Genomic DNA, 22,716 nt, shown 5'->3' on the forward strand with positions numbered 1-22,716 from the left:
CACATGGTCTACTGGCTCCTTGTCAGGGCGGTTTCCGCCAGGGTCGCTCTACCATTGATAATCTACTTTCCCTGGAGTCTGCCATCCGAACAGCTTTTTCGAGACGCCAGCACCTGATTGCTGTCTTTCTGATTTACGAAAAGCTTAAGACACGACCTGATGACATCATATCCTTTCCACAGTGTATGAGTGGTATCTCCGGGGCCTGCTCCCAATTTTTATCCAAAATTTCCTGTCGTTCCGTACTTTCCGTGTCCAAGTTGGTGCCTCCCATAGTTCGCCCCCATATGCAGAAGAATGGGGTCCCGCAGGGCTCTGTACTGTGTATCTCTATTTTTAGTGGCCATTAGCGATCTAGCAGCAGCTGTCGGGCCGTCGGTCTCACCTTCTCTGTATATGGACGACTTCTGCATTTCGTACTGTTCCTACAGGTGTTGCTGAGGAGCACCTACAGTGAGCCATCCACAAGGCGCAGTCATGGGCTCTCGCCCACGGCGTCCAGTTTCCAGCCGCGACGCCGTGTGTCGTGCACTTCTGTCGGCTTCGTACCATTCATCTGGAACCAGAACTTTACCTTCATGAAGATCCACTCAGTGTAGTGGAGACATATCGGTTCGTAGGTTCTGGTTTTCGATGCCCGATTGATGTGGCTACTTCATCTTCGTCAGCTGAAGCGGAAGTGCTGGCAGCACCTCAATGCACTCAGCTGCCTGAGCAACACCAACTGGGGTGCAGATGGCTCGATGCTTCTGCAGCTGTACAGAGCCCTTGTTCAATCCCGCCTTGACTATGGGAGTCTGATTTATGGTTCAGCTGCTCCCTCAGCGTTGCGTTTACTCGACCCAGTGCACCACTGTCGCGTTCGACTAGCAACATGAGCTTTCAGGACGAGTCCGTTGACCAGCGTCCTGGTGGAGGCCGGAGTCCCTCCATTGAAGGTATGGCGTGCAGATCTGCTCGCCAATTACATTGCACACATTCATAGTTCTCCTGAACATCCGAATTACCACCTCCTTTTCCCATCCATGGTGGTTCATCTCCTGCATCGGAGGCCCAGGTCAGGGCTTACGATTGTGGTTTGCATCCGATCATTTCTGTCTGAAGTGAAGTCATTGCTTTTACCACCTATACTCGAGGTCCATTCACGTACACCTCCATGATGTACTGTACAGCTAGGCTAGAGCTTCGTCTGGACATTTCACATAGTCCTGAGGACTCAGTTAACCCCGCGGCTTTCTCCTGTCACTTCCTCTCGATTTTTGACATGTACTGGGACCATCAAGTGGTTTGCACTAATGCCTCGATGGCTGATGGTCACATTGGCTTCGCTTACGTACATGGAGGACTTATTGAACAGCACTCCTTGCCAGATGGCTGCTGTGTTTTCACTGCATAGCTGACGGACATTTCTCGTACTCTTGAGCGCATCCGCTCATGCTCTGGAGCGTCGTTTCTTCTCTGTAGTGATTCCTTGAGCAGGCTACAAGCTATTGACCAGTGCTACCCCCGCCATCCTTTGGTAGCGACCGTCCAGGAGTCCATCTATGCCCAGGAACGGTCTAATCGTTCTGTGGTGTTTGTGTGGCCCCCAGGCCACGTCGGAATCCCAGAAAATGAACTTGCCGACAGGCTGGCCAAACAGGCTACACAGAAGCCGCTTCTGGAGATCGGCATCCCTGTAACTGGCCTGTGATCATTATTATGCTGCAAGGTTTCTCAGCGTTGGGGGACGGAATGGCATAATCTCAGTATGCACAACAACTTGCATGGCCTTAAGGAGAGTACGAATGTGTGGAAGACCTCCATGTGGGCCTCTCGCAGGCACTCTGTGGTTCTCTGCTAGCTTAGCATTGGCCGTATGTGGCTAACAAATGTCTACCTCCTCCGACGCAAGGACTCACCTCGGTGTCATTGTGGCTCAAATATAACTGGACTGCCCACTGCTAGCCACTCTGGGGTCACCCTACCTTCGGTGTCGGGTGACAAAGCCTCAACAGCAGATTTAGTTTTACGTTTTATTTGTGAGGTTTTTTTTTCATACCATCTAAGAGGGTGTATTTAGCCTTCTCACTGAGGTCGCCATCCTCCATCCATTTTAACTCTGTGCACTTTCTTTGCATTTGTTTGTCTTGGAGGTCTTTTCCCTACGGGTGTTCATCTCGCCTTGTGCCTATTTTTCTTGTTGAATGATAAGTGGAAGATGATTCACATGTATAAGGAATGGGAGTGGACCCAAAATTGAACCCTGTGGAACCCCCTTTATTTTTTTTATTCCAGTCACAAAAATTTTCTACCTTTGCAACATTGTCTAAATTATTCAACACAGCCTTTTGCATTCTGTTTGTTAAGTATGATTCAGACCAGTTGTACGTATAGCCATCAGTTCTATAAAACTTGAATTTTGTTAAGAGTGTAATGTGATAGACATAAAGAAACACTCTGGAAAGATCCCAAAAAATTCCACCTGGTGGTATACTACTGTTTAAGGCTTGTGCTGTTTGATAAATGTATGTATAAATGCTATTCTCAGTCGAGCAACCCTTTTGGAATCAGAACTATGATATGCTAAGTAAATATTTTGCACTTAAGTGGGCGACTACTCTTGAGTACATTACTTTTTCGAATATTTTGGAAAAAAAAGATGTTTGTATGGGAACTGGACGATAAATGTTTAAGTCTATTTTGTCACCATTCTTACTGTGGTTTAACAATTGTTTGCATGCCAGAGTACTGAAGGTCACGGGTTCGAAACCCGCCGCTTTTTCACCTCTGGTCATGATTTTTCAAGTTGATCGCGGTCCGGAGTCCACGTTAAACTGTATGTCCTCCTTTTACTGGTTGTCTGTTCAAAGGCCAGAGGAAGGCGAGGCAAAATGTGTCCATCTGCATTATACCTACTAAAGTAGTGTGCTGTTCAAGCGATCCTTTGCGGTGACGATAGCTTTGCTTACACTGCTGCTGATTGAAGTTGCAACACCCCGAGGTCGGCATGCAACGAGCGTCAAACAGGCATGCTTGAATATGCATTCCACAAAGTAGGGAAGAGTAACACTATTTTCCGTAGATAAGGAGAGATTACTCAGCGGGTTTCTCGTTGAGAAATCATATCTGCAGGTCTGTCTGTGAGAAGGCTGTGCTGTTACAGAGTTTTAATTACACCGACCGATATTATGAGGGAATAAGAGGATATAGCTACCGTCACATGTGCAGCGTTTATGTCACTACAAGAAGCTGATCACCGCAAAAAGAAAAAGAAGTTACGATGTTGGTGGACAACCTCTCTTTTAAAAAGTAGGGAGCAGTCTGGTGGGACAAAAATGTCTGACTTTAAAGCAGATTTGGAGTATGGGCTATCTCATAATTTTTTCAAATGAAACCTATAGATTTCAAGTTGTTGAATCGTTTAGGCCCTAAAATTGCCGAAGGTGTACCTGCAGCAAAGACTCAGAGATATTTAGCTACTGGGAATTCATATTCCAGCTGAATGTACAATGAGAGGCAAAAAGATTGCCCGGCCCGAATAACTTGGAATCTAAGAACAGAGCACTACGCATTCATAAGTTCAGAAGTGCGTGTCAGAACTCTAGCGGTCTGTGGAGCTTGAGCTTGGTGTCTACATCGTCAAACAGTAGCAATATAATAGTTAGGATACAGTATGTATCGCGATTCATTGCAATTTAACTCATCGAATCATTTCTTTTCAAAATAATTATTCGCTCACGTAGAGACGGTTGAAATACAAGGACTCCTCGTCGCGTCGGTAGAATTACTACGATGAATAGCGTTTCAGATGTTTCAGTGGTGCCGGTACAGTAGCTCAGCGTGTTCGGTCAGAAGGTTACATGCCCTAAAATGGAGTCTTTTGAAAGAATGTGGAACCTAGAAAAGCCTGCAGCTGCTCAATGTGTAGCGAATTAAGGTTTAAAATATTACCTGCACAGGTCTAAATAAAAAATAACAATTGACTATAGTTAGATTCCAACACTCGTCCCTTACGTTCGTAAACTCACCCATTGAAACAGATGTGAAACGCTCCTCATTGTAGTAATTCTACCGACGTGGAGTTCTTATATTCCAACCGTCTCTACGTGCTCGAATAATGATTTTCAAAATAAATAATACGATAAGTTAAGTTGCTATGAATCTCAACACATACTATATCTTGACTAGATATTGCTTCTATTTGATGATATGAACGCTGGCACTTCTGAAATTTGGCATGCCAATGCTCTGTTCTGGGACTAAATTATTCGGGCCGGACAGTCTCTTTGCCTCTCATTGTACTCCTTTTTTGGTTCACAGTGAAAAGATGCCAATAAAGATACCATTTTCTTTTCCGCGTCATGCTCATTTATTTCCCTCCAACCACCTAATCGTTTGTTGTTTTTATAATTGTAGTTCGTGGGGCCTCATAAATATTCTAATCCCCGATAAAACTGCATCAGCTTTAATTCTGTCTCCGTATTCCACTCCGTGTTCCAGTATTTTTAAGTACAATAAATGCTCATCCGTTCGACAAAAACAGCAAATCGGTACTGAACCGATGAATATTCGACCTGGGAGCCATGCTAGGAGACAGGTCGCACGGTCAACCCACCGCCAATGCTTTGATGTAACTGCTGGCAGTCCGAACTGTAACCAAGAGCAACCGCTTTTTTGGCTCCGATTTGCCGCCCGTACACACGAAGCAAATCTCGGACAACGAAGCATTGTCGTAGAAAGGCAAAGGTCCCGAGTTCGAGTCTCGGTCGGGCACACAGTTTTAATCTGCCAGGAAGTTTCACTGTCGTAGTATGTGCGCGCCTTAACTCATACGACCCCCCAACACCTGGCGTAATGGTATGGAATGGCATGGAGTTTATAACATGATCAGCTGTGGTTCACAAAGGCAATTACTTGGACAGCAGGCGCCACAGTTCTGACTTGTCAAGGCCTATGGCTTTTCCCGATCTTCGAGGTCTCTGCGACGTTAGCCTTCAACAGATAATTCAAGACTGCACATTTCCCGTGTTGCCCAGGCCCTCCTCGATGTAGCGTATGTTCGACTGTTGACCTGGCCAGAACGTTCTCACCCACTGGAAGAAGAAGAAGAAAAAAAAGGTAATAATAGTTTACCGAAAGATTGGCGCTTCGCCACTCGCCAGCCATTGCCACTGATGAACTACTTCGGAATTCATGGGTTCCTTGGGTTTTATGTAGAGAGGAAAGTTCAGCCAATAAGGGAACGTAACGAAATGTAGCTTTTGCCTGGCCTCCGCGCAGCAAAGCACATGGCCCAGGAGCGTGACTAAGGCGGAGGGACAGGTAACGGTGAGGCCGAGGGCCGTCTGGGACGGAATGGAGGGGGGGAACCTGGGGTGCGGGTGGGGGCCGCGAGGCTGCCGGCAGGCCGCTGTCCGACCGAGCGTCAGTCAAGTTGGAGCCGCCGACACCTGTTGCTGTTCGTACAGTATTTGAGTCGCGCGGTGCGTGCAGTTGTGGTGCCAGCTGCCACATTGGCTCACTTTGTGGTCCGTCCCTGTAAAGTGTCGTCCGCGAGTGCGATCGTGAACGAATCCGAAAGCGGAGTCAGCCTTCCTTCGCGAGCAGCTAGAAGGCCAGTGTTCCACTCCAGCAGGTAAGCAAGCAATCTAATAACGCTGCAGTGATGTGTCATCGGTGCCAAGCCCAGGTCCACAGCGTGATTCGTCGCTCGTCTTTTCCTTTTCTTATGCAGATAACGGATAAGACGGATGTTTAATGTTTCTTTTCGCGGAGGGTCCCCGTCCACGGATAGCGCAAGATGGCGGTTGCAACCTCCATTTGATTCGTCTGCAGTTGCTTTCAGACCATCTTCTCAGAGCAACCAGTGTTGCTGTGTTAAACCGTGTGTAATGTTCCGAAGATTTTACACGTCTTGTATTTAGTTATCTTCACAGCAAATTTTTTCAGTGACCTTCTCAAGCCGTGCCCCTCAGCATTTCAGTGATGTATCATTGGATAAACTTCAAAATCCCTTCGAATTTCTTTCGGTAATGCCATACGTATCGTGGTACAAAGGCAGTTTCTTTGAATATGGGATGCGTTGCTTGACGGAGGGACAATCAGGATTTTTATTATGGGTAATCAGCTTTTGTCAAATCGCTGTCAGGCGGCCGGAGTGGCCGTGCGGTTCTAGGCGCTACATTCTGGAGCCCAGCGACCGCTACGGTCGCAGGTTCGAATCCTGCCTCGGGCATGGATGTGTGTGATGTCCTTAGGTTAGTTCGGTTTAATTAGTTCTAAGTTCTAGGCGACTGATGACCTCTGAAGTTAAGTCACATAATGCTCAGAGCCATTGGAACCATTTTTGAAATCGCTGTCTTTGAAGACGCTGGGTACACGCTTTAGATAATGAACTTATTGTTACATTCTTTTCAAGCTCTTCTGTTTTCTCCATGGTCCTCCCGATTTACAAGCGATGTTATCTGTTGGTCTGATGTTGTCTTAACAAGACGGCCGTTGTCCATCAACTAAAAAGAAACTGAAAGGGAGGGGGGAAGGAATTGTCCTAGTGGTGGACGAAAGACTTGGGCACAGTTGTGGTTTTCCTTCAGCTTGCAATGTGGACATAGAGGTTTTACGAAGAAGAGCATTGCATTCTCTTGCCAGATTAGCGAAAATGCTTGATAGTTTTACTGCCAGACTGTAGAAAACGCATGCGATATCACGAGAAAAGTTGCACATAAACCACTTAGAGTCGGTTTTCACGACGGAGTCTACGAATATTCTCCAACCGTACAACCCTGACGTTGAAACACCTGGACGTACAAAAATCGTTCTCCTCATGCTCCTTCAGCTAGTGAAATGAAAAGATAAATTTACGTATGACGCAGTGGAAGGTGCTGTCTGCATAGCACTTCATGACTAAGGAGTGACGTCTTACTCTGCATGCGTTCTGGAAGAAGCTCGTTTCTTTTTCCCAATAAAAGGACTGCGGGGAGAATACTTCCATGTATTTTCTAAGGGCTATGGAAGTCTGGTGTTATAAGACTGCGGAGAGAAAATAATAAATCGCAAGTGTTCAGAAGAGTGGTGTTATAAGACTACGGAGAGAAAATAATAAATCGCAAGGGTTCACACAGCTGTTTGCAAAGTGTAGTCAAAACTACTGTATGTGGAGTTGAGGAAATTAATTAGGAAGTACCGTATTTGGCATTAATTAGAAATTGGTTTGTTTTGCAGACAGGAGAAAGAAACATAGGTACTTTTAACCTGTGCACTACGATATTCTTTTTCGCCTGGAAGTATTTGGTTATCCAGAGACCTGAGGAGGTATCGTAGGTGGTATGAACATTTAGCTGGTAAACGAAGGCTGTTCTGCATCGGAACTGCCGAATGGCGCCTAGAGATGGATCTCGCCTCTTTTTGTTTACGAAGACAGTGAAGTGGTCCTTTGACAATGTTCTGTTATTGAATAGTTTGCATTTATGCCGCTCAGTTTCAAAAATTCGCGTGGAATGTCTTGGGCTTCATTCGCATAAACAGAAGTTGCGTCAAGAGGAAGTCGGAACCAGAGCGACAGGATAACAGTGTTAAGGTTGCGATAGCGTAGTTCCTCCGGTCATATTTCTCTCCTGGAGAACGGACCTTCGCAAAGCATAACAGCCTTTTATAATGATGACACTAATGGTAGCTGCAGTGGCAATCAGCCACATATTGAAACTGTGTCGGACTGGGAGTCAAATCCAGAACCCAGCATTTCACGGCCATTACTCTTACAAACTGAGCTTGCCAACTCTTAGCTGGCAGGGCTGGTGCTGTAAGGATGATGCCTGGATAGCTCAATCGGTAAAAAACTTTTCTCTATAGGCAGGGATCCAGGTTTGACTTCCAGCTCGGCTTAATTTGCAGAACTCTGTTACCCTTCCCTTGTAAAAAAGTATTCTTGCTTTTTTTTCAGTGTTTGCATAGTTCGAGAGAAGCTCCCTATTTCAGCTGGGTTGTATCTGAGGGTAGTCTTATATGACGACTGTACTTACAGCTACCGTCTTAACGTTGTGGATGGTCTCCTTTGTCGCCCAAGTGACGGTCAGAGTCTGTGACAGGTACACTGCATATGTAAGGAAGGTATCGACTTTACAATCTTAGAACACGCAAATAATAGACTTTCATATTTTTACAGGGAATCTATTGTCAGAAATGAGACGTTTTTTTTTCCTTGATTGCAAGACTGTGTCTGAACTGGGAATCTTCACCTAATATTCCCCATGGGGAACCCGCCCCCCTGCCCCACTCATAGGTCGCTTGGATTTGCTTGAATTAGATGTGTTAGGTAAAAACTATGCTTAAACGACTGATAATGATGACACATTTTAGCCCTTATATACTGGAGTTGTTAATGTTCCATCACGTTGTCGCAATGTGGTCGCGACTATTTTGATAGTTACAACTACACCTCAGACTTTTAGGTTCTAAAAAACTTAAATTAGGTATCTAAAATAGGTTCTATCACTTACAAAAATAGGTTATAAAAATCAGAAAATAGCTGACCAAAATCTGACATTTTATTTTCTAAAAAGATAAATAGATTGACAAAAATCTGCAGTATGTTGTTGTCTGTGACCGTAATTACAGTCACAGTAAATAACTAACACTTTCTCCAGATTGACAAACTGCATCTCTTGTCTGTTACTAGCATCTTATATGCAGAGAATGAGCGTTCTGCGTCAACAGATGTCACAGGAGAATATTTAAATGCCGGTATTAAGTACAATGGGACCGCACACTGATGTTCTGTTGATTTACCTAATAAGATGTCAGCCACTGTGCAGGGGGTGGTCAGGACTAACTTTAGTACCAATAGAACCTGGGACAAAGTTGATTTTTTTTTTTTCTGTCACCTCTTGTATCAATCGCAGTTGCGTGTAGACTGTTTTCCCTGAATATTCCAGAGCTTTAATAATAGGGACCAAAAATGCATAATGAGATTTTTTATGTATGGAGTGTCGTTGGAAACTGTTGGGGCCTTTAGAAGATCTTTAGCTGAAATAATGCTCATTGACTCCTCCCGCAATTTAAGAACAATGTTCTTTATGTCTTCCAAATGCTTGTTGTAATATTCCAGGGCCTCTCCACGTTCCCCACCGAGTTAGTATGGGTTGTCGTGGAAGTGGTACGTTGGGAAGTTCCTTTCGAAATCACTGGGTTCTTGTGGTGCGTTAATAAAAACCTTTTTGATGGTTGTAACTAGCTTATGTACATGTGGAAATTTGAGGCATTTCGTCTCAGCTACACGATTCATGGCATGAGCAAGGCTGGGTAAAATACTTTCAAGAATTTACCATCAGCAATCAAGTGTGCAGCTGCGCCAGTGTGGATTGCAAGTACTTTATTTTCATCTAGACTGTTGGGGAAAAGTAATTTGAGTGCTTTATTAACAAAGTGAACAATTGCTTACTAGTTGGTCTTTTTCAGCTCCATGCTGCAGGTCAGATGAGGTACAGAGCGATTGTCACGATCTAATTTTGCAACAATCAAATTAGCCACTTATCGACCTAGTCTGTTAGTTGTCTCATCGACAGAGATCCACATGTTTGAATCGCCTATATCTTCCCTTATCAAATGGCTCTGAGCACTATGGGACTCAACTGCTGTGGTCATCAGTCCCCTAGAACTTAAAACTACTTAAACCTCACTAACCTAAGGACATCACACACATCCATGCCCGAGGCAGGATTCGAACCTGCGACCGTAGCAGTCGCACGGTTCCGGACTGCGCGCCTAGAACCGCGAGACCACCGCGGCCGGCTCTTCCCTTATCCTGCTCAAAGTATATTCGTGTTAAGTATCTAAATACTGTAGTTCTTTCTCGGTGTGGATTCTGATGGAATGCTGCCGTGGCAGTATTTCTTTGGAAAACTTTCGAACTGGCTATTTTCAACTGCATTGAATGATATGTTTGTTGCATTTGGTTTAGTTAGAAACGTTTAAGTTTGATTCATTTTTTAGATTTGCCTGGTGTTTAATCCCTGCAACATGCTGACTCAAATGCGACCTCTGTTCTTCAGAACGTACCTAAAAACAAAAAGAAAGGAGAAATACTTTGTGGAAGAATTTACGTACGAGATCTACTTAGCAAAATTAACCTGCATTACAGGTTTAGATACAATATTGTTGCATTCGCATGTGTCTGGTGAAAGTTAACTCGGGAAAAACCGTGGCATCACTGTTCTCTGAGTGGGCGTAGCAGATGAAAGGTTAACATTGTTCACACATTGCAGTGAATTACTCTTCCATCCGTAGAGAAATCAGGAAATTCTTGTAACCACTGACGAATCAGAGATGATCTGGAGCTGGCTTTTTCGGCATGCTTGACTTTCCACAAATACGCTGTCGCTGTGAAATATTTCACCACATCCAAGCAGCGAGCAGACCGACTGCATGAAAACAGTGCAGATGTTTTAAACAGTCATTTCCGACAGGACGGAAATGCGCCGGAGACAGATCACAAGGCTCCTCCGTGCCCTGCCGGCCCAGTTGACGGTTCACAGCGTGCGACAAAGCCATGAGGAACAGGGCGGGCTGAAACAGCCTGACGTATGCTGTCGTTGTCGACCACGAATGGCGCTCATGCAAGCAAACCAACCAATTATTATTATTCAGTTACTGTTTTCTAAGTAGCCGGGACGACCAGAAGAGTAGTTTTAGTCTACAAATTTTATTTGACTGGATTTTAAAAAATTAGATACTATCAGGTTCTAACATGAAATTAGATGTTTTAGGTACTATAAAATTACAATAATCGATAAAATATTTTTGTGTAATTCTTAGCTGGGAAGACCACGAGAGAATGTTAGTCATAAAAGATTTTATTTCATTGGATTTTTAAAATTTGGGTACAATCAGGTACTAACATGAAATTAGGTATATTTAGGTGCTATAAAACTAGCGTTTTCGGTTATAAATTGGCGTAATTCGTGTATTGTTCGCGCAAACAAAGTTGACACTCGGCACTGTCACTGATGGGAGCGACTGTAAATGGGAAATGCCTTTACGGACGCTCCCATCAGCCGCCGCGCCGAGTGTCAACTTTGTTTGCGCGTGTAGTATGTACAACTTTTATTGCCTTTATTTAAGGAGGAACAAAATAGGTTTTTACCAAAAATCCGAGGTCTAGTTATAACGCTGCACAGTGTGTGCATGTAGGAGTGAAACTTAACGTCAACCAGGATGCTGAGAAGCCAGAGTGTCGTTCTCTCAGGGGGTAGCGTGGCTATGTGTACAGTAGTAACAGATAAGCTCGTATGGAAAAGGTCCAAGTCAAAGGGGCGGCGCGTGGCGTGTGGACGTCGCGTCATGCGAACTGTTTGACCGGCGCTGTTGGTGATTCATATTCCGACAGTACCGTGTCTGGGCCGCCGGATCTGTGTTATTCGGGACGCGACTTAGTTCCTCGTGTCGATTAAATGCTGAATTGCACAACATACAAAGTCAGTATATTAATGCCTCGTGAGATTCGATAGCAGTTTTTTCTATCCTTCCTAGGTATTCAGTCTCAGTTATGTCAGTTTCCTCGTACTTTTACACCGAGTTGCCTAGTCTGAAAATATTGCAGCTTGTAATTTCAGGGTGTTCCAGGGTGTAGTTTAAGGCACGTGGACCACAAGAGAAGCAAGCTTACTCTTCATCACCGATTTCGTCCAGATGTATGGTATAAGAAACACCCGGACAGAAATGAAAGTGACAGGTGGGAGCTCCAAATAGCCAAGCTTTCAGAAAAAAAAATTGCATTTTTTGACACGGATGGAGTGAAGCATAAGCTACTTATTTTAGCGTAGGTGCCAGGCAGGGTTGGCAGAGGGGGAAAGAGTACAGACCTGTAATCAGAGGGTCGTGAGGTCGAGTCCATATGTGGGAACGTTTTTTTATTATTATTTCCTGTTTTTACGTTTAACTGCAAATAAACTGAACCATTGCTCAATATATTTTATGTATTTATATTTTCACTAAATGAATAAAAGGAAAGGCAAAGGGAAACTTTGGAATGCAAACAAATTTCGAAGCAATGATCGTATTTAAAACCTTGACGAGGTAAGTACAAATAACTCACCAAGAAACAATTGTAATTAAAAGAAAAAGAAACCACAACGCGAGAAGTTTGCATCAAAATACGTTCCATCGCACATCATCAGCTATCCTCAGCAATGTCTGGCGAAATGATGCGTTACACGAAGTTTTCTGCCAGACGGTGCGATGAGAGAGAATCTTTTTTGGTTGTAAACAAAGTAATCTCTCTGTTGATGTTGTGGTATTCAGTCCTGAGACTGGTTTGATGCAGGTCTCCATGCTACTCTATCCTGTGCAAGCTTCATCATCTCCCAGTACCTACTGCAACCTACATCCTTCTGAATTTGCTTAGTGTATTCATCTCTTGGTCTCTCTCCGATTTTTACCCTCCACGCTGCCCTCCAATATTAAATTGGTGATCCATTGATGCCTCAGAAAATGTCCTACCAACCGGTCCCATCTTCTAGTCAAGTTGTGCCATAAACTCCTCTTCTCCCCAATTCTATTCAATATCTCCTCATTAGTTACGTGATCTACCCATCTAATCTTCAGCATTCTTCTGTAGCACCACATTTCTAAAGCTTCTATTCTCTTCCTGTCCAAGTTATTTGTCGTTCATGTTTTGCTTCCATACATGGCTACACTCAATACAAATACTTTCAGAAAAGACTTCCTGACACTTAAATCTATACTGGATGGTAACAAATTTCTCTTCTTCAGGAACGCTCTCCTTGCCATTGCCAGTCTACATTTTATATCCTCTCTACTTCGACCATCATCATTTATTTTGCTCCCCAAATAGCAAAACTCCTTTACTACTTTAAGTGTCTCATTTCCTAATCTAATTCCCTCAGCATCACCCGACTTAATTCGACTTTAATACTTACTCTGAATTTTTCTTTTGTTTCCTTTACTGCTTGCTCAATATACAGACTGAATAACATCGGGGACAGGCTACAACCCTGTCTCACTCCCTTCCCTTATAACTGCCATCTGGTTTCTGTACAAATTGTAAATAGCCTTTCGCTCCCCGTATTTTACCCCTGCCACCTTCAGAATTTGAAAGAGAGTATTCCAGTAAACGTTGTCAAAAGCTTTCTCTAAGTCTACAAATCCTAGAAACGTAGGTTTCCCTTTCCTTATCCTCGCTATAGAAGCCTTTAAACAAACATCTAATTGTAAAAGTGCTGCGTTTATAATGTGTAAAAAAGCCATTATCTGCAGTCGTGCATTTACCTTTACCTTCGCCTTTGATGTTACTATCACAATATTATTAAATACATAGAGTGAGCATTGTTTAGGTTTATTTACGTTGTAAGTAACGTGAAAATTGAAAATAAAGTTTCCACAAACGGACTAGACCCACGATCCTCCGCTTGCTGTCCCGTACTCTTTCCGCTGTGCCAAGCGCTTTCTGGCAGCTACGCTAACGTGTACTGCTCGTGCTTCGCTCGATCCGCGCCAAAATTGCTTTTTTTTCTAAACGTTTCTCCATCTGGAGCTCCCGCTTCTGCCGCTTTCATTTCTGGCCGAGTCCTGCATTTGTACAAAATTGCTGATCAACGAGTAGGCGCGGTCGCCTTGTAGGAGTGGGACGAGCTCCCTTCGGACGCGACGCGCACGAGCCGTGGCGGAGAAATTCTTCCCGGAGGGCGTGGAGTTCGGCGACCGCTGTTCGCGGTCCATTGTGCCGCATAATCGATCTCCGCGGTCTGATACCCCGGTCTCCAGAGGATATCGTCCCGAAATCTCGGCCAGGGCCGCGAAGCGAAGCCTTTCACGTCACAGATCGGCGACTTGAACGGTTCGGCATGGAACGGGACAGGCAGGCGGGTTTTTACACTGCGCAGTGGGACCATTCAAGGAGGCGTGTCTACTTAAATGCTTTCTCATTTCTTAAAAGCCTGCACTGTCTTAGACGACAGGTCGCAAGTACTGGGGAGTATCGGCACAGTTTTGTTTTCGCAAAGTTCAATTTCTCCGGACCGAGGCAGTTGGTGCAGTAATTAAGACGCTGGACTCTCATTCGGAAAGATAGCTCTTAAAACCCTCGTTCACCCATCCACACAGATGTTTCCGCCGTTTCGCGAAAAGTATTACGGCAAATGGCGGTGTCGTCGTTGCGAAAGGGAGGAGGCCGGTTTCCTTCCCCAGTCCTAGTGTGTGCTCAGTCCCTAATGACCTCGTCATCGATGGGACGTTAAAGCGTAATCTCCCTTACTTTTCCACGTTGTCGTCGGCGACTACCATGTTTCCCCGTTTTCAGTGGAGCCACATAGTAACACTGTTACTTAATAAATATATTTTCGCTCTGAAACTAACGTTCTGTCTTTGGACATAATTTTCTGTAACAGTGGAGTTGTCATTGCCCGTGAATTTAGTACGATAGTTGTCACACATGTGCTCCAACAGAAATGTTGTGTCTGTTATATTGACATTTTCTAGGTTTCTCCATTTTACTTGTAATCATTATTTTCACTTTATTATTAGTATTTTATTATTATTATTGCCGGCCGGTGTGGCCGTGCGTTTCTAGGCGCTTCAGTCTGGAACCGCGTGACCGCTACGGTCGCAGGTTCGAATCCTGCCTCGGGTATGGATGTGTGTGATGTCTTTAGGTTAGTTAGGTCTAAGTAGTTCTAAGTTCTAGGGAACTGATGACCATAGATGTTAAGTCCCATAGTGCTCAGAGCCATTTGAACCATTATTATTATTATTATTATTATTATTTACGCTTGGGCTCTTTTTTTTTCTTTGTGCTAGTGTTGCCTACATTCTCAACAATGGACTCCATTCTGTCTGGCAAGCCAAGTTGTTCTGGTCTTCTTGAGATTTTCTGCCAGGCCATTTGTGCAGTTGTGAATTTTCTGTTTGACATTTTTTCTGTATCATACACGGACTTGCATTTTTCCTGCTCCCTTCAGGTATTCTTTTACTGCCATGATGCAGCTTGTTTGTTTTTTAGTGTCACTACCGACACTTTTGTAAAATTCCACAACCTACCTACTTAATGAGACTGGCCCTACGTTTTTCAAGTGCCCCAAAAATTGTTAGCTTATCCATATAGTGTGTGTGTGTTTGTGTGTGTATAGCAGCTTCTCCCAAACGACTCAATTGATTTCAATGAAATTTGGCACAGAAATAGCAGGTCTCCTCACAAGTGCAACATTGTGGGGCTTATTGCCTTCTGGCCGCAACAGGAGTGGGAACGCAGACTAAAACATTTCTTTTTCAGCCCTGGAATATAGGCTGTCCTTCATAACAGGCATGTTGTGTCAGAACAGTGTCATCCTCCTAAATCAGCCTGCTTTGCAGGGCAGCCTACATGTCAGGACCAAGAAACTGTTTTCTGTGATGTGACATGTAGGTTGTCCTGAATGACATGTGTGTTGTGTTGGTGTAGTATAGGCCTACTTTATGGACCTGCTTTGATTGGTGGCCTGTGTGTCAGGGTCAAATATCTGAGTGATGTGTAGCTTAACCTGCATGACAGGCATGTTGTAGGCGCTGTATCGGCTAAATGATGACTTTTCGTTTTCTCATTTGGATTTTTTCAGTGTCTCTCCTTCTGTTTGAAATGAAAGTTTCAGCCCCATAAAAAGATTCATGTTTGAAAACTTTGTTGTAGTGCCTCAGCTTCGTGTATTTTGACATTCATTTTTTGTATATTAGCAAGTCCATTTTGTAGCAACGAATTTCATAACTGCTCTTTTCACTTGGTTTATACTCCTCTTTAATGAAAGATTGTGCAGGGGATCTGTCAAGACCTTCAACATGTTTTTGGGTTGCCATGTTCCCCAGCAGCTATTGCTTTTTCTTTCACAGCATACAACAAGTGAGAGAAGTTCTTGAATTTGTGTCACAATTAGCTGTACAGTTAGAAGTGAAATAAGAAAATACTGGTCTTTAAGATACTGTCGTCATTAGTGTTCTGCTGAAAGGCTGGTTTTCACATGGTAACTCCCCATGCTCCCTGTCTTCTGCCATCCCTTTCAGGTCTGCTTAACTTCCGCTTTAATATATACCTGATATGATTAAAAAGTTAGGTTGTAACCTCATTTGCACAACTGACGAAGTGTATTAAGTTACTGTGCTTGCTTATCCCTTTTGTACAATTCTGAATTTCACAAGCTGCAGTTACTGTAAGAAAATTTGATTTAATGGGTATGCAATGGATAGTTCAATCGGTCAGAGCCTTGCCCTCGAAAGACAAGATTCCAGTTGAGTGTCGCATTCCAGCACACGGTTTTAGTGTGAAATGTACAAACATTATCCGGGCCACGTCTATTTTGGCTGTCTGGTACATGCTATGTAGCAACTCCGAAAAAGATTGCGATTACTTCTGAGATCTTTTGGCGATAGCCAGAGAGCACTTACTTAATTACTCCTGAAATAAAGCTTAGTAATGTCTGGGCAGATAAAAAGAAAAGCGTTCATTTTTGGCACAGGGCGCTGTTTATTATGCTGGTCCGACATTCATATCGATAGGGTTAGAATATGAGTTCATCGTCTCAGACGGTGTCTGACATTTTTAATATGTCCCCAGTTCACGACCAGTTAGTCCCTCTGTTAACTATAATCTGTTGTAGATTCTTCGAACAAAAATCTGTGCCCAACAGTTGGAAGAAAACACAGGCTACCCCTGTCTACAAGAATGGTAGTAGAAGTAATTCCCAAAACTACCGACTAGTATCTTTGATGTCCATTTATCGTAGAATCTTAGAACATATTTTGACCTGACACATAATGAGGTATCTCGAAAAGAACGAGCTCATCCTTGCCAAGCAGTAAGGAGTTCGAAAACATAGATCGTGTGAAACAGAACTCACACTTTTCTCACGTGGCATCTTAAAAGCCATGGATCAAAGCAGTCAGATGATGCACTATGTCACGATTTCCGAAAAGAATTTGACTCAGTACCACACATACGCTTTTCATCAAAATTGCGATCATACGGGGTACCACACGAAATATATGACTGGATTGGGGATTTTGTGGAAGGTAGAATGCAACATGTTATCGTGGTTGGAGAGACTTTGAGTCTACACGAGGGCAATGTGTTGAATCCCTCGCCGTTCATGATGTATATTTATGATCTTATGGACAACATTAATGATAAACTCAGACGATTCGCTGATGATGCAGTTATCTATAACGAAGTACAATCTGAACGAAGCTGTACAAATATTCTGCCCCACATTAACATTTCAAAGTGGTACAATGATTGGCAGCCTGCTAAAATGTTCAAGAATGCAAAGTTGTGCACATCACAAAATTTAAAAAAAAATGTAGTATCCTATCAATATAGCGAGTCACAGTTGGAATTTGTAAACTCATACAAATACTTTTGCGTAACACTTTCGGGACATGAAGTGGAACGATCATATAGCCTCGGTCATGGGTAAAGCAGGAAGCAGACCTCGTTTTATTGATGGAATACTAGAGAAATGCAGTCAGTCTACAAAGGAGATTACTTCCCAAACACTCGGGCGACCCATCGTAGAATATTGCCCGAGTGTGTGGGACCCATACCAGATACGACTAGCAGAGGATATTGAACGTATACAGAGAAGGGCAGCACGAATGGTCACAGGTTTGTTTGAAACGTGGGAGAGTGTCACTGAGATGCTGAAAGAACTGAACTGTCATACTCTTGAAGATAGACTGAAACAATCCACCCCAATAAACTCTGCTAACAGTTTCAAGAACCGGCTTTAAATAATGACTATCCTATATACAACCACCTCCACACATAGCTCCTATAGGGATCGTGAGGATAAGATTAGATTAACTACAGCACGCACAGAGGCATTTAAACAATCGTTTTTCCCGCGCTTCGTACTTGAACGGAAAGGGAAAAAGCCCTAATGACTCATACAGTGGGACGTATTCTCTGCCATACACTTCAGAGTGGTTCGCAGAGTATAGCTAGAATACAGTTGTCTACGTTTCAGTGGACCAAAACATATCGTGACCAGCACGGAACTATAATTGAGGAAGTGTTGCAAAACAGGAGTTCAAAGATTTCCATGATTTTAAATGCATGTAAGCTTATGGTAGGACTATCTTCTTTGGTATATCCGTCTTCCGGCTGACACCGACTGGACGCACTCCAATTTCCTCTGTCCTGTACTTCTTCCTTACTGCTACATGGCATGCCAAGCTGCCTTCTTCCTCTTGCCTGCACAATTTCCTTTAGTGGCTCTTTGTAGCTGACGAGCCCTTCACAGTATATGTTTTTACCCGTGCGTATATTTTCCACTTTAGTTTTTTGGGAGAGAGGGGGGGGGGGGGGGGGGGGGGTTTATAACTGTCCAGGAAGAGGAAGAACTTTCAATTTTAGTAGATTATTTACGTCTTTTTTTCTTTCATGAATGTTGCAAATACTTTTATTCCAACTACACTTCGTACGTGGAGAGTTTATAACGAGTGGAAAGAGCTTGAAGGGGTTTGAGGCAACTAGAATTAGCAGGTTTGGAGTTTGCAGTGCTCTCGTGTCGTAATGTCGCGCTGCTGATTTCTGCCTGCTGGTGTCCGCGCTTTTCATTTTTTGTTTGTTTTTTGATCCTGCTTCTGCCGCGTTCTCTCGGCCGTCACTTCCGGAGGTGATTTAGCGCTTCCGGCTGGCATGGCTGGCTGTCATGTGTTACGGGCACACCACAGTGCTCTCTACTGACGCGCAGCTCCCCTCTTCTGCTGCTGCCCCCCCCCCCCCCCCCCACACACACACACGAGAGAGAGAGAGAGAGAGAGAGAGAGAGAGAGACTGACTGTCTCCGTCAGTCCGTATGTCTTTCCTGCATTCTTCCATAGCCTGGTAACAGTCCTACTGGAGCACATGGTATCGTAATCACAGGAGTCAAAGTGATCGTGTAGCCACTGTACATGTACCCGTTTCAAGTGCAAGCGGTTTCTCAATACACGACAAACAGTCGTATGTGGGACTTGCAGTTTGCGAGATGCAGGCCGGGTCGATTTCGTAGGGCTGTTGACAAACGTTGTCTCAATCGCTCAACGTCGTCGTCAGATGTGCTTGGACGATCTGATGATTTCCCATGTCTTACCGAGCACCCTGTTTCTACTAAACATTTATGCTACTCATAAATTGTAGGCCTACTAGGAGGATCTGTAGCGTACTTGGAATGGAAATTACGCTGAACTGTTGTCGGCGACTTCGAATCTTCAAACCAAAACACACAGTTAGCATGATTGGTGTCCAGTGAAAGCAGCCATCTTTATCGCAATTGCCGCTAGCGCTCCTTACGGTGCAATTCGGTACTAGCGAACTACGTGAGATAAATCTTGATGTATTTCCCTTTAAATCGACACTACTGTGAATTAATTTATACGAATTTTCAAAGTTTTGAAGTCATCCTTGAAACATCTTGTACATGCAATCTCACTAACAGCGCGTTGAGGGCTCAACCGTATGTTCATCGTACGTCTACTCTCTCTCTCTCTCTCTCTCTCTCTCTCTCTCTGTCTGTCTGTCTGTCTGTCTCTCTGTGTGTGTGTGTGTGTGTGTGTGTGTGTGTGTGTGTGTGTGTAATATGCAGCACAAGTCTGGCAAACTACGCACACACCAGGCACGGGCTTAGGCCGCAATATAACTGGCTGCCTATGACCAACTCCAGTTTACAAAATCTACCACCATATAGGCATACCACTCCCGGTATTAGCCGAAGAACAGCGGTAGAGTTTGGAAAGAATAAAAAGGACACGATTCCAGGCACTCCGTGTTGGGAAGTGAAGCATTATGTCCTATGCTGAAGTCGGGAATCGACGGTGCAAACAAAACTTGAAGAGGTGGGGCTGCATTACTGAGGGTGCAACCTGCGAATGTGGAGAACTACAGAATGCTGAACACCTCGTGATATGCCCGAAGTTGCCTGACGCGTGCACACTGGATGACCTGACTTCAGCAATGTTCCAGCAATGAAGAATGCCGAATTCTGGGCCTCAAAATCAATTTTATATATACAAAGTCCTGTATATTTCTTGTACATTGTTTCGAATTTGTAAATATTTGTATTGTACTGCCCTCGATACGGAAATGATAATAATAATAATAATAATACAATAATAATAATACAATAATAATAATAATAATTTAATTTCTGTTTGCTCTCAAACGGCTTCGGGCATCAGTGCTCCCAGTGGTTCAGCACAGCTATGGCAGCGGCTGCTGTACGTGGCTACACGATACTGGCGGATGGGGCTGGCCGACCGCGGCTGGGGAGGACTGCACCAGAGCTGTAGGAAGCATAGTCTCCCCCTGCCCTTTTCTCCCGCTTTTTTTTTGATGCGCTGTGTAGTCCATTTAAATCTCGTGCCCACCCGGCCGCCACCAGCGCTGGCTGCGGCCTTGGTCCTTTCGTTCCTTTTTGCCTGCCGGAGTCTGTTCCCCTGCAGCCTCGCGCGCTCGCAACGCCGAGAGGTGAAAGCAGAGATTGGGGACGCCATTTGGCGGTTTCCGCAGCCCACTTGGGCGCCAGATGTGCATCGTCGTCCGGTTCACCCAACACGGTCTCCTGCAGACATTTGTGTGCCACTTCATTGCAGGAGCGCTCCGAACAGACGTAACTCTTGTGCTAACAGACTACACGATAAGCAAGGGAGATTGCGTGTTGACAGACTGACTGGCAACAGAAGATATCTGCTCTGTCTTTTAGCAGCTCATACAAATCTTTTTAAATTTTTTTTACAGATGATTGTTTGGTAAATTGTTCCTAAGCTATGGTCACAGTGATTTCCTCTTGTTTACGTGAAATTATTTACTACGGCTCAGTGCTGCAGCTAATTGTTGAATTGACTGCAAACATTGACGTACTCCATCACTACCACCCCGCCTCATAACAACAACAACAACAACAACAACAGCCATCACCACCGCCATTTATTGCGTCTGTTCTCTCTGTCGACACCCATTTCGGGAAAGAAATTAGATAGATTTTGCTCGTCTCCAACGTAGCTTCAAATTCTGGTGTTGGTGCTTTCGGTTTTCAACTTCGTTTTCAAGAGCGAAGATTTATTTCCATGAAGAGTGGACTGTTTTCGTAGACATCGATGTATATTTAATATCCACTTTTGCCCTAAGTGTGGCATCAATAGCATTGCCAAAATACACCTTTTCCAACGAGTTTTATCTTGTCCCTCGACCTCACTTTTGGCTTTCATTGGATGCTGAAGACCGCAGTACTGTGCACCCGTGGTATCTTATAATAATAATAATAATAATAATAATAATACTAATCACCATCATAATCATTTTCGTGTTTAATGTTCCGCCTCTTCATTTCGTCTCGGATGCTGTCTTTCCAGCTTGTTCTGAGTTTTCATCTTCTTCTACTTCCCGTCAGGTCATTTTGAAAATGATCCAATGGTAGCCTGTTCTTCGGAACCCGAATACTATACTTGAACATTTCTCAGCGGTCTGGGATAAATCCCTAAGGGATTTATTCAGGAAACAGAGAAGATCAAAGTAAGAGTAGCGCGTTTCGCCACATGTCCATTTAGTAAGCACGAAAGCAACGCGCAGATGATCATTCTATTCCAGTGGCAAACGCTAAAAAAGAGAGGTTCTGCACCATGGTGTAGTTCACTGTTAAAATCCTGAGAACATACGTTCCTGGAAGAGCCAACATATTTATCCCTTCCACCCAACGTATATCTTGCGAAAAGACAATCACAATGGAATGAATAAATGTAACATATTGTACGTAAATAAGAGATGCACTACTGTTCAGTTGCACTGTTTATGAAAAGTCACTAGAAACAGTATGAACAGTAAACATCCAAGGGAGCGATCTGAAATGGTATGATCACGCAGAACAAATTGCAGGAAAAGCGAAATGTCCGCTGAGAGTCAGTGGAAGAATGTTAAGGAAATGTAATTCATCCACAAAATAAGTGGCTTTCAGAACAAATGGGCCACCAATTCTTAAGTATTGTTCATGTGTTGGACCTGTACTAAGTAGGATTAATAGAAGAGATGTAGATGGTCTAACAAAGAGCGACACGTTTCACCACGGGATCCTTTGGTAAGCCTAAGAACGTTACCGAGTTGCTTAAAAAATTCGTGGCAGTCGCTACAGTTGAGGCGTTGTGTATCACAGGAAAGGTTATTGAAATTCCGAGAGCGTACATTCGAAAACGAGTTGAGCAACACATACTTCTTGTTGCATATGCCTAGAAACAACCATATGGAAGCTTTGAACACCACAGTACCTTACCAGGCATGGTCCTATCAGATGGTAACCCGTTGCCTTCTTCCGGCCTCTTGAGCTGAGTTACGGAGCAAGTTGTGGGGAAGCTACAGTTTAACGTGTATTCCAAACCACGATGCAACTCGGAATTTTTCAGCACTGCGGTGTTCAAAATAATCTTCGTATTGAGACTGTTTTACTTGTGTAAGTTTATCGACAGCCGTTCTTTCCACGCACAATTCGCGAGTGGAGCAGAGAAGGGGGGAAAATGATAGTGGTACCAGAGGTTACCGTCTGCCACACACTGTAATACGTGTTGCATAATGTGGATATACGCTGAGGTGACGAGTCATAGCATTCCGCCTAATATCGTGTCTGACCTCCTTTGCTCGGCGTAGTGCAGCGACTCGACGTGGCGTGGACTAACCAAATCGGTGGAAGTCATCTGCAGCAATACTAAGCCGTGTTGCCTCTGGAGCCGTCC

The 22,716-nt window shown here is 44.0% G+C and overlaps 1 protein-coding gene across 4 annotated transcripts in view; it reads left to right on the forward strand.

The window, feature by feature from the left end:
* Positions 1–5,401: 5,401 nt before the first annotated feature.
* The window catches only part of LOC124595959 (CD109 antigen-like), a 242,483-nt gene continuing 225,168 nt past the window's right edge, over positions 5,402–22,716 (forward strand). For all 4 annotated transcript variants that reach the window (XM_047134889.1, XM_047134890.1, XM_047134885.1 and 1 more), the window contains exon 1: positions 5,402–5,617. The gene's annotated coding sequence lies outside the window, so the exon portion shown is untranslated. The remainder of the gene's footprint in view (positions 5,618–22,716) is intronic.

This window comes from Schistocerca americana, chromosome 2 (genome assembly GCF_021461395.2).
Source record: "Schistocerca americana isolate TAMUIC-IGC-003095 chromosome 2, iqSchAmer2.1, whole genome shotgun sequence".
NCBI classification, from domain to species: domain Eukaryota; kingdom Metazoa; phylum Arthropoda; class Insecta; order Orthoptera; family Acrididae; genus Schistocerca; species Schistocerca americana.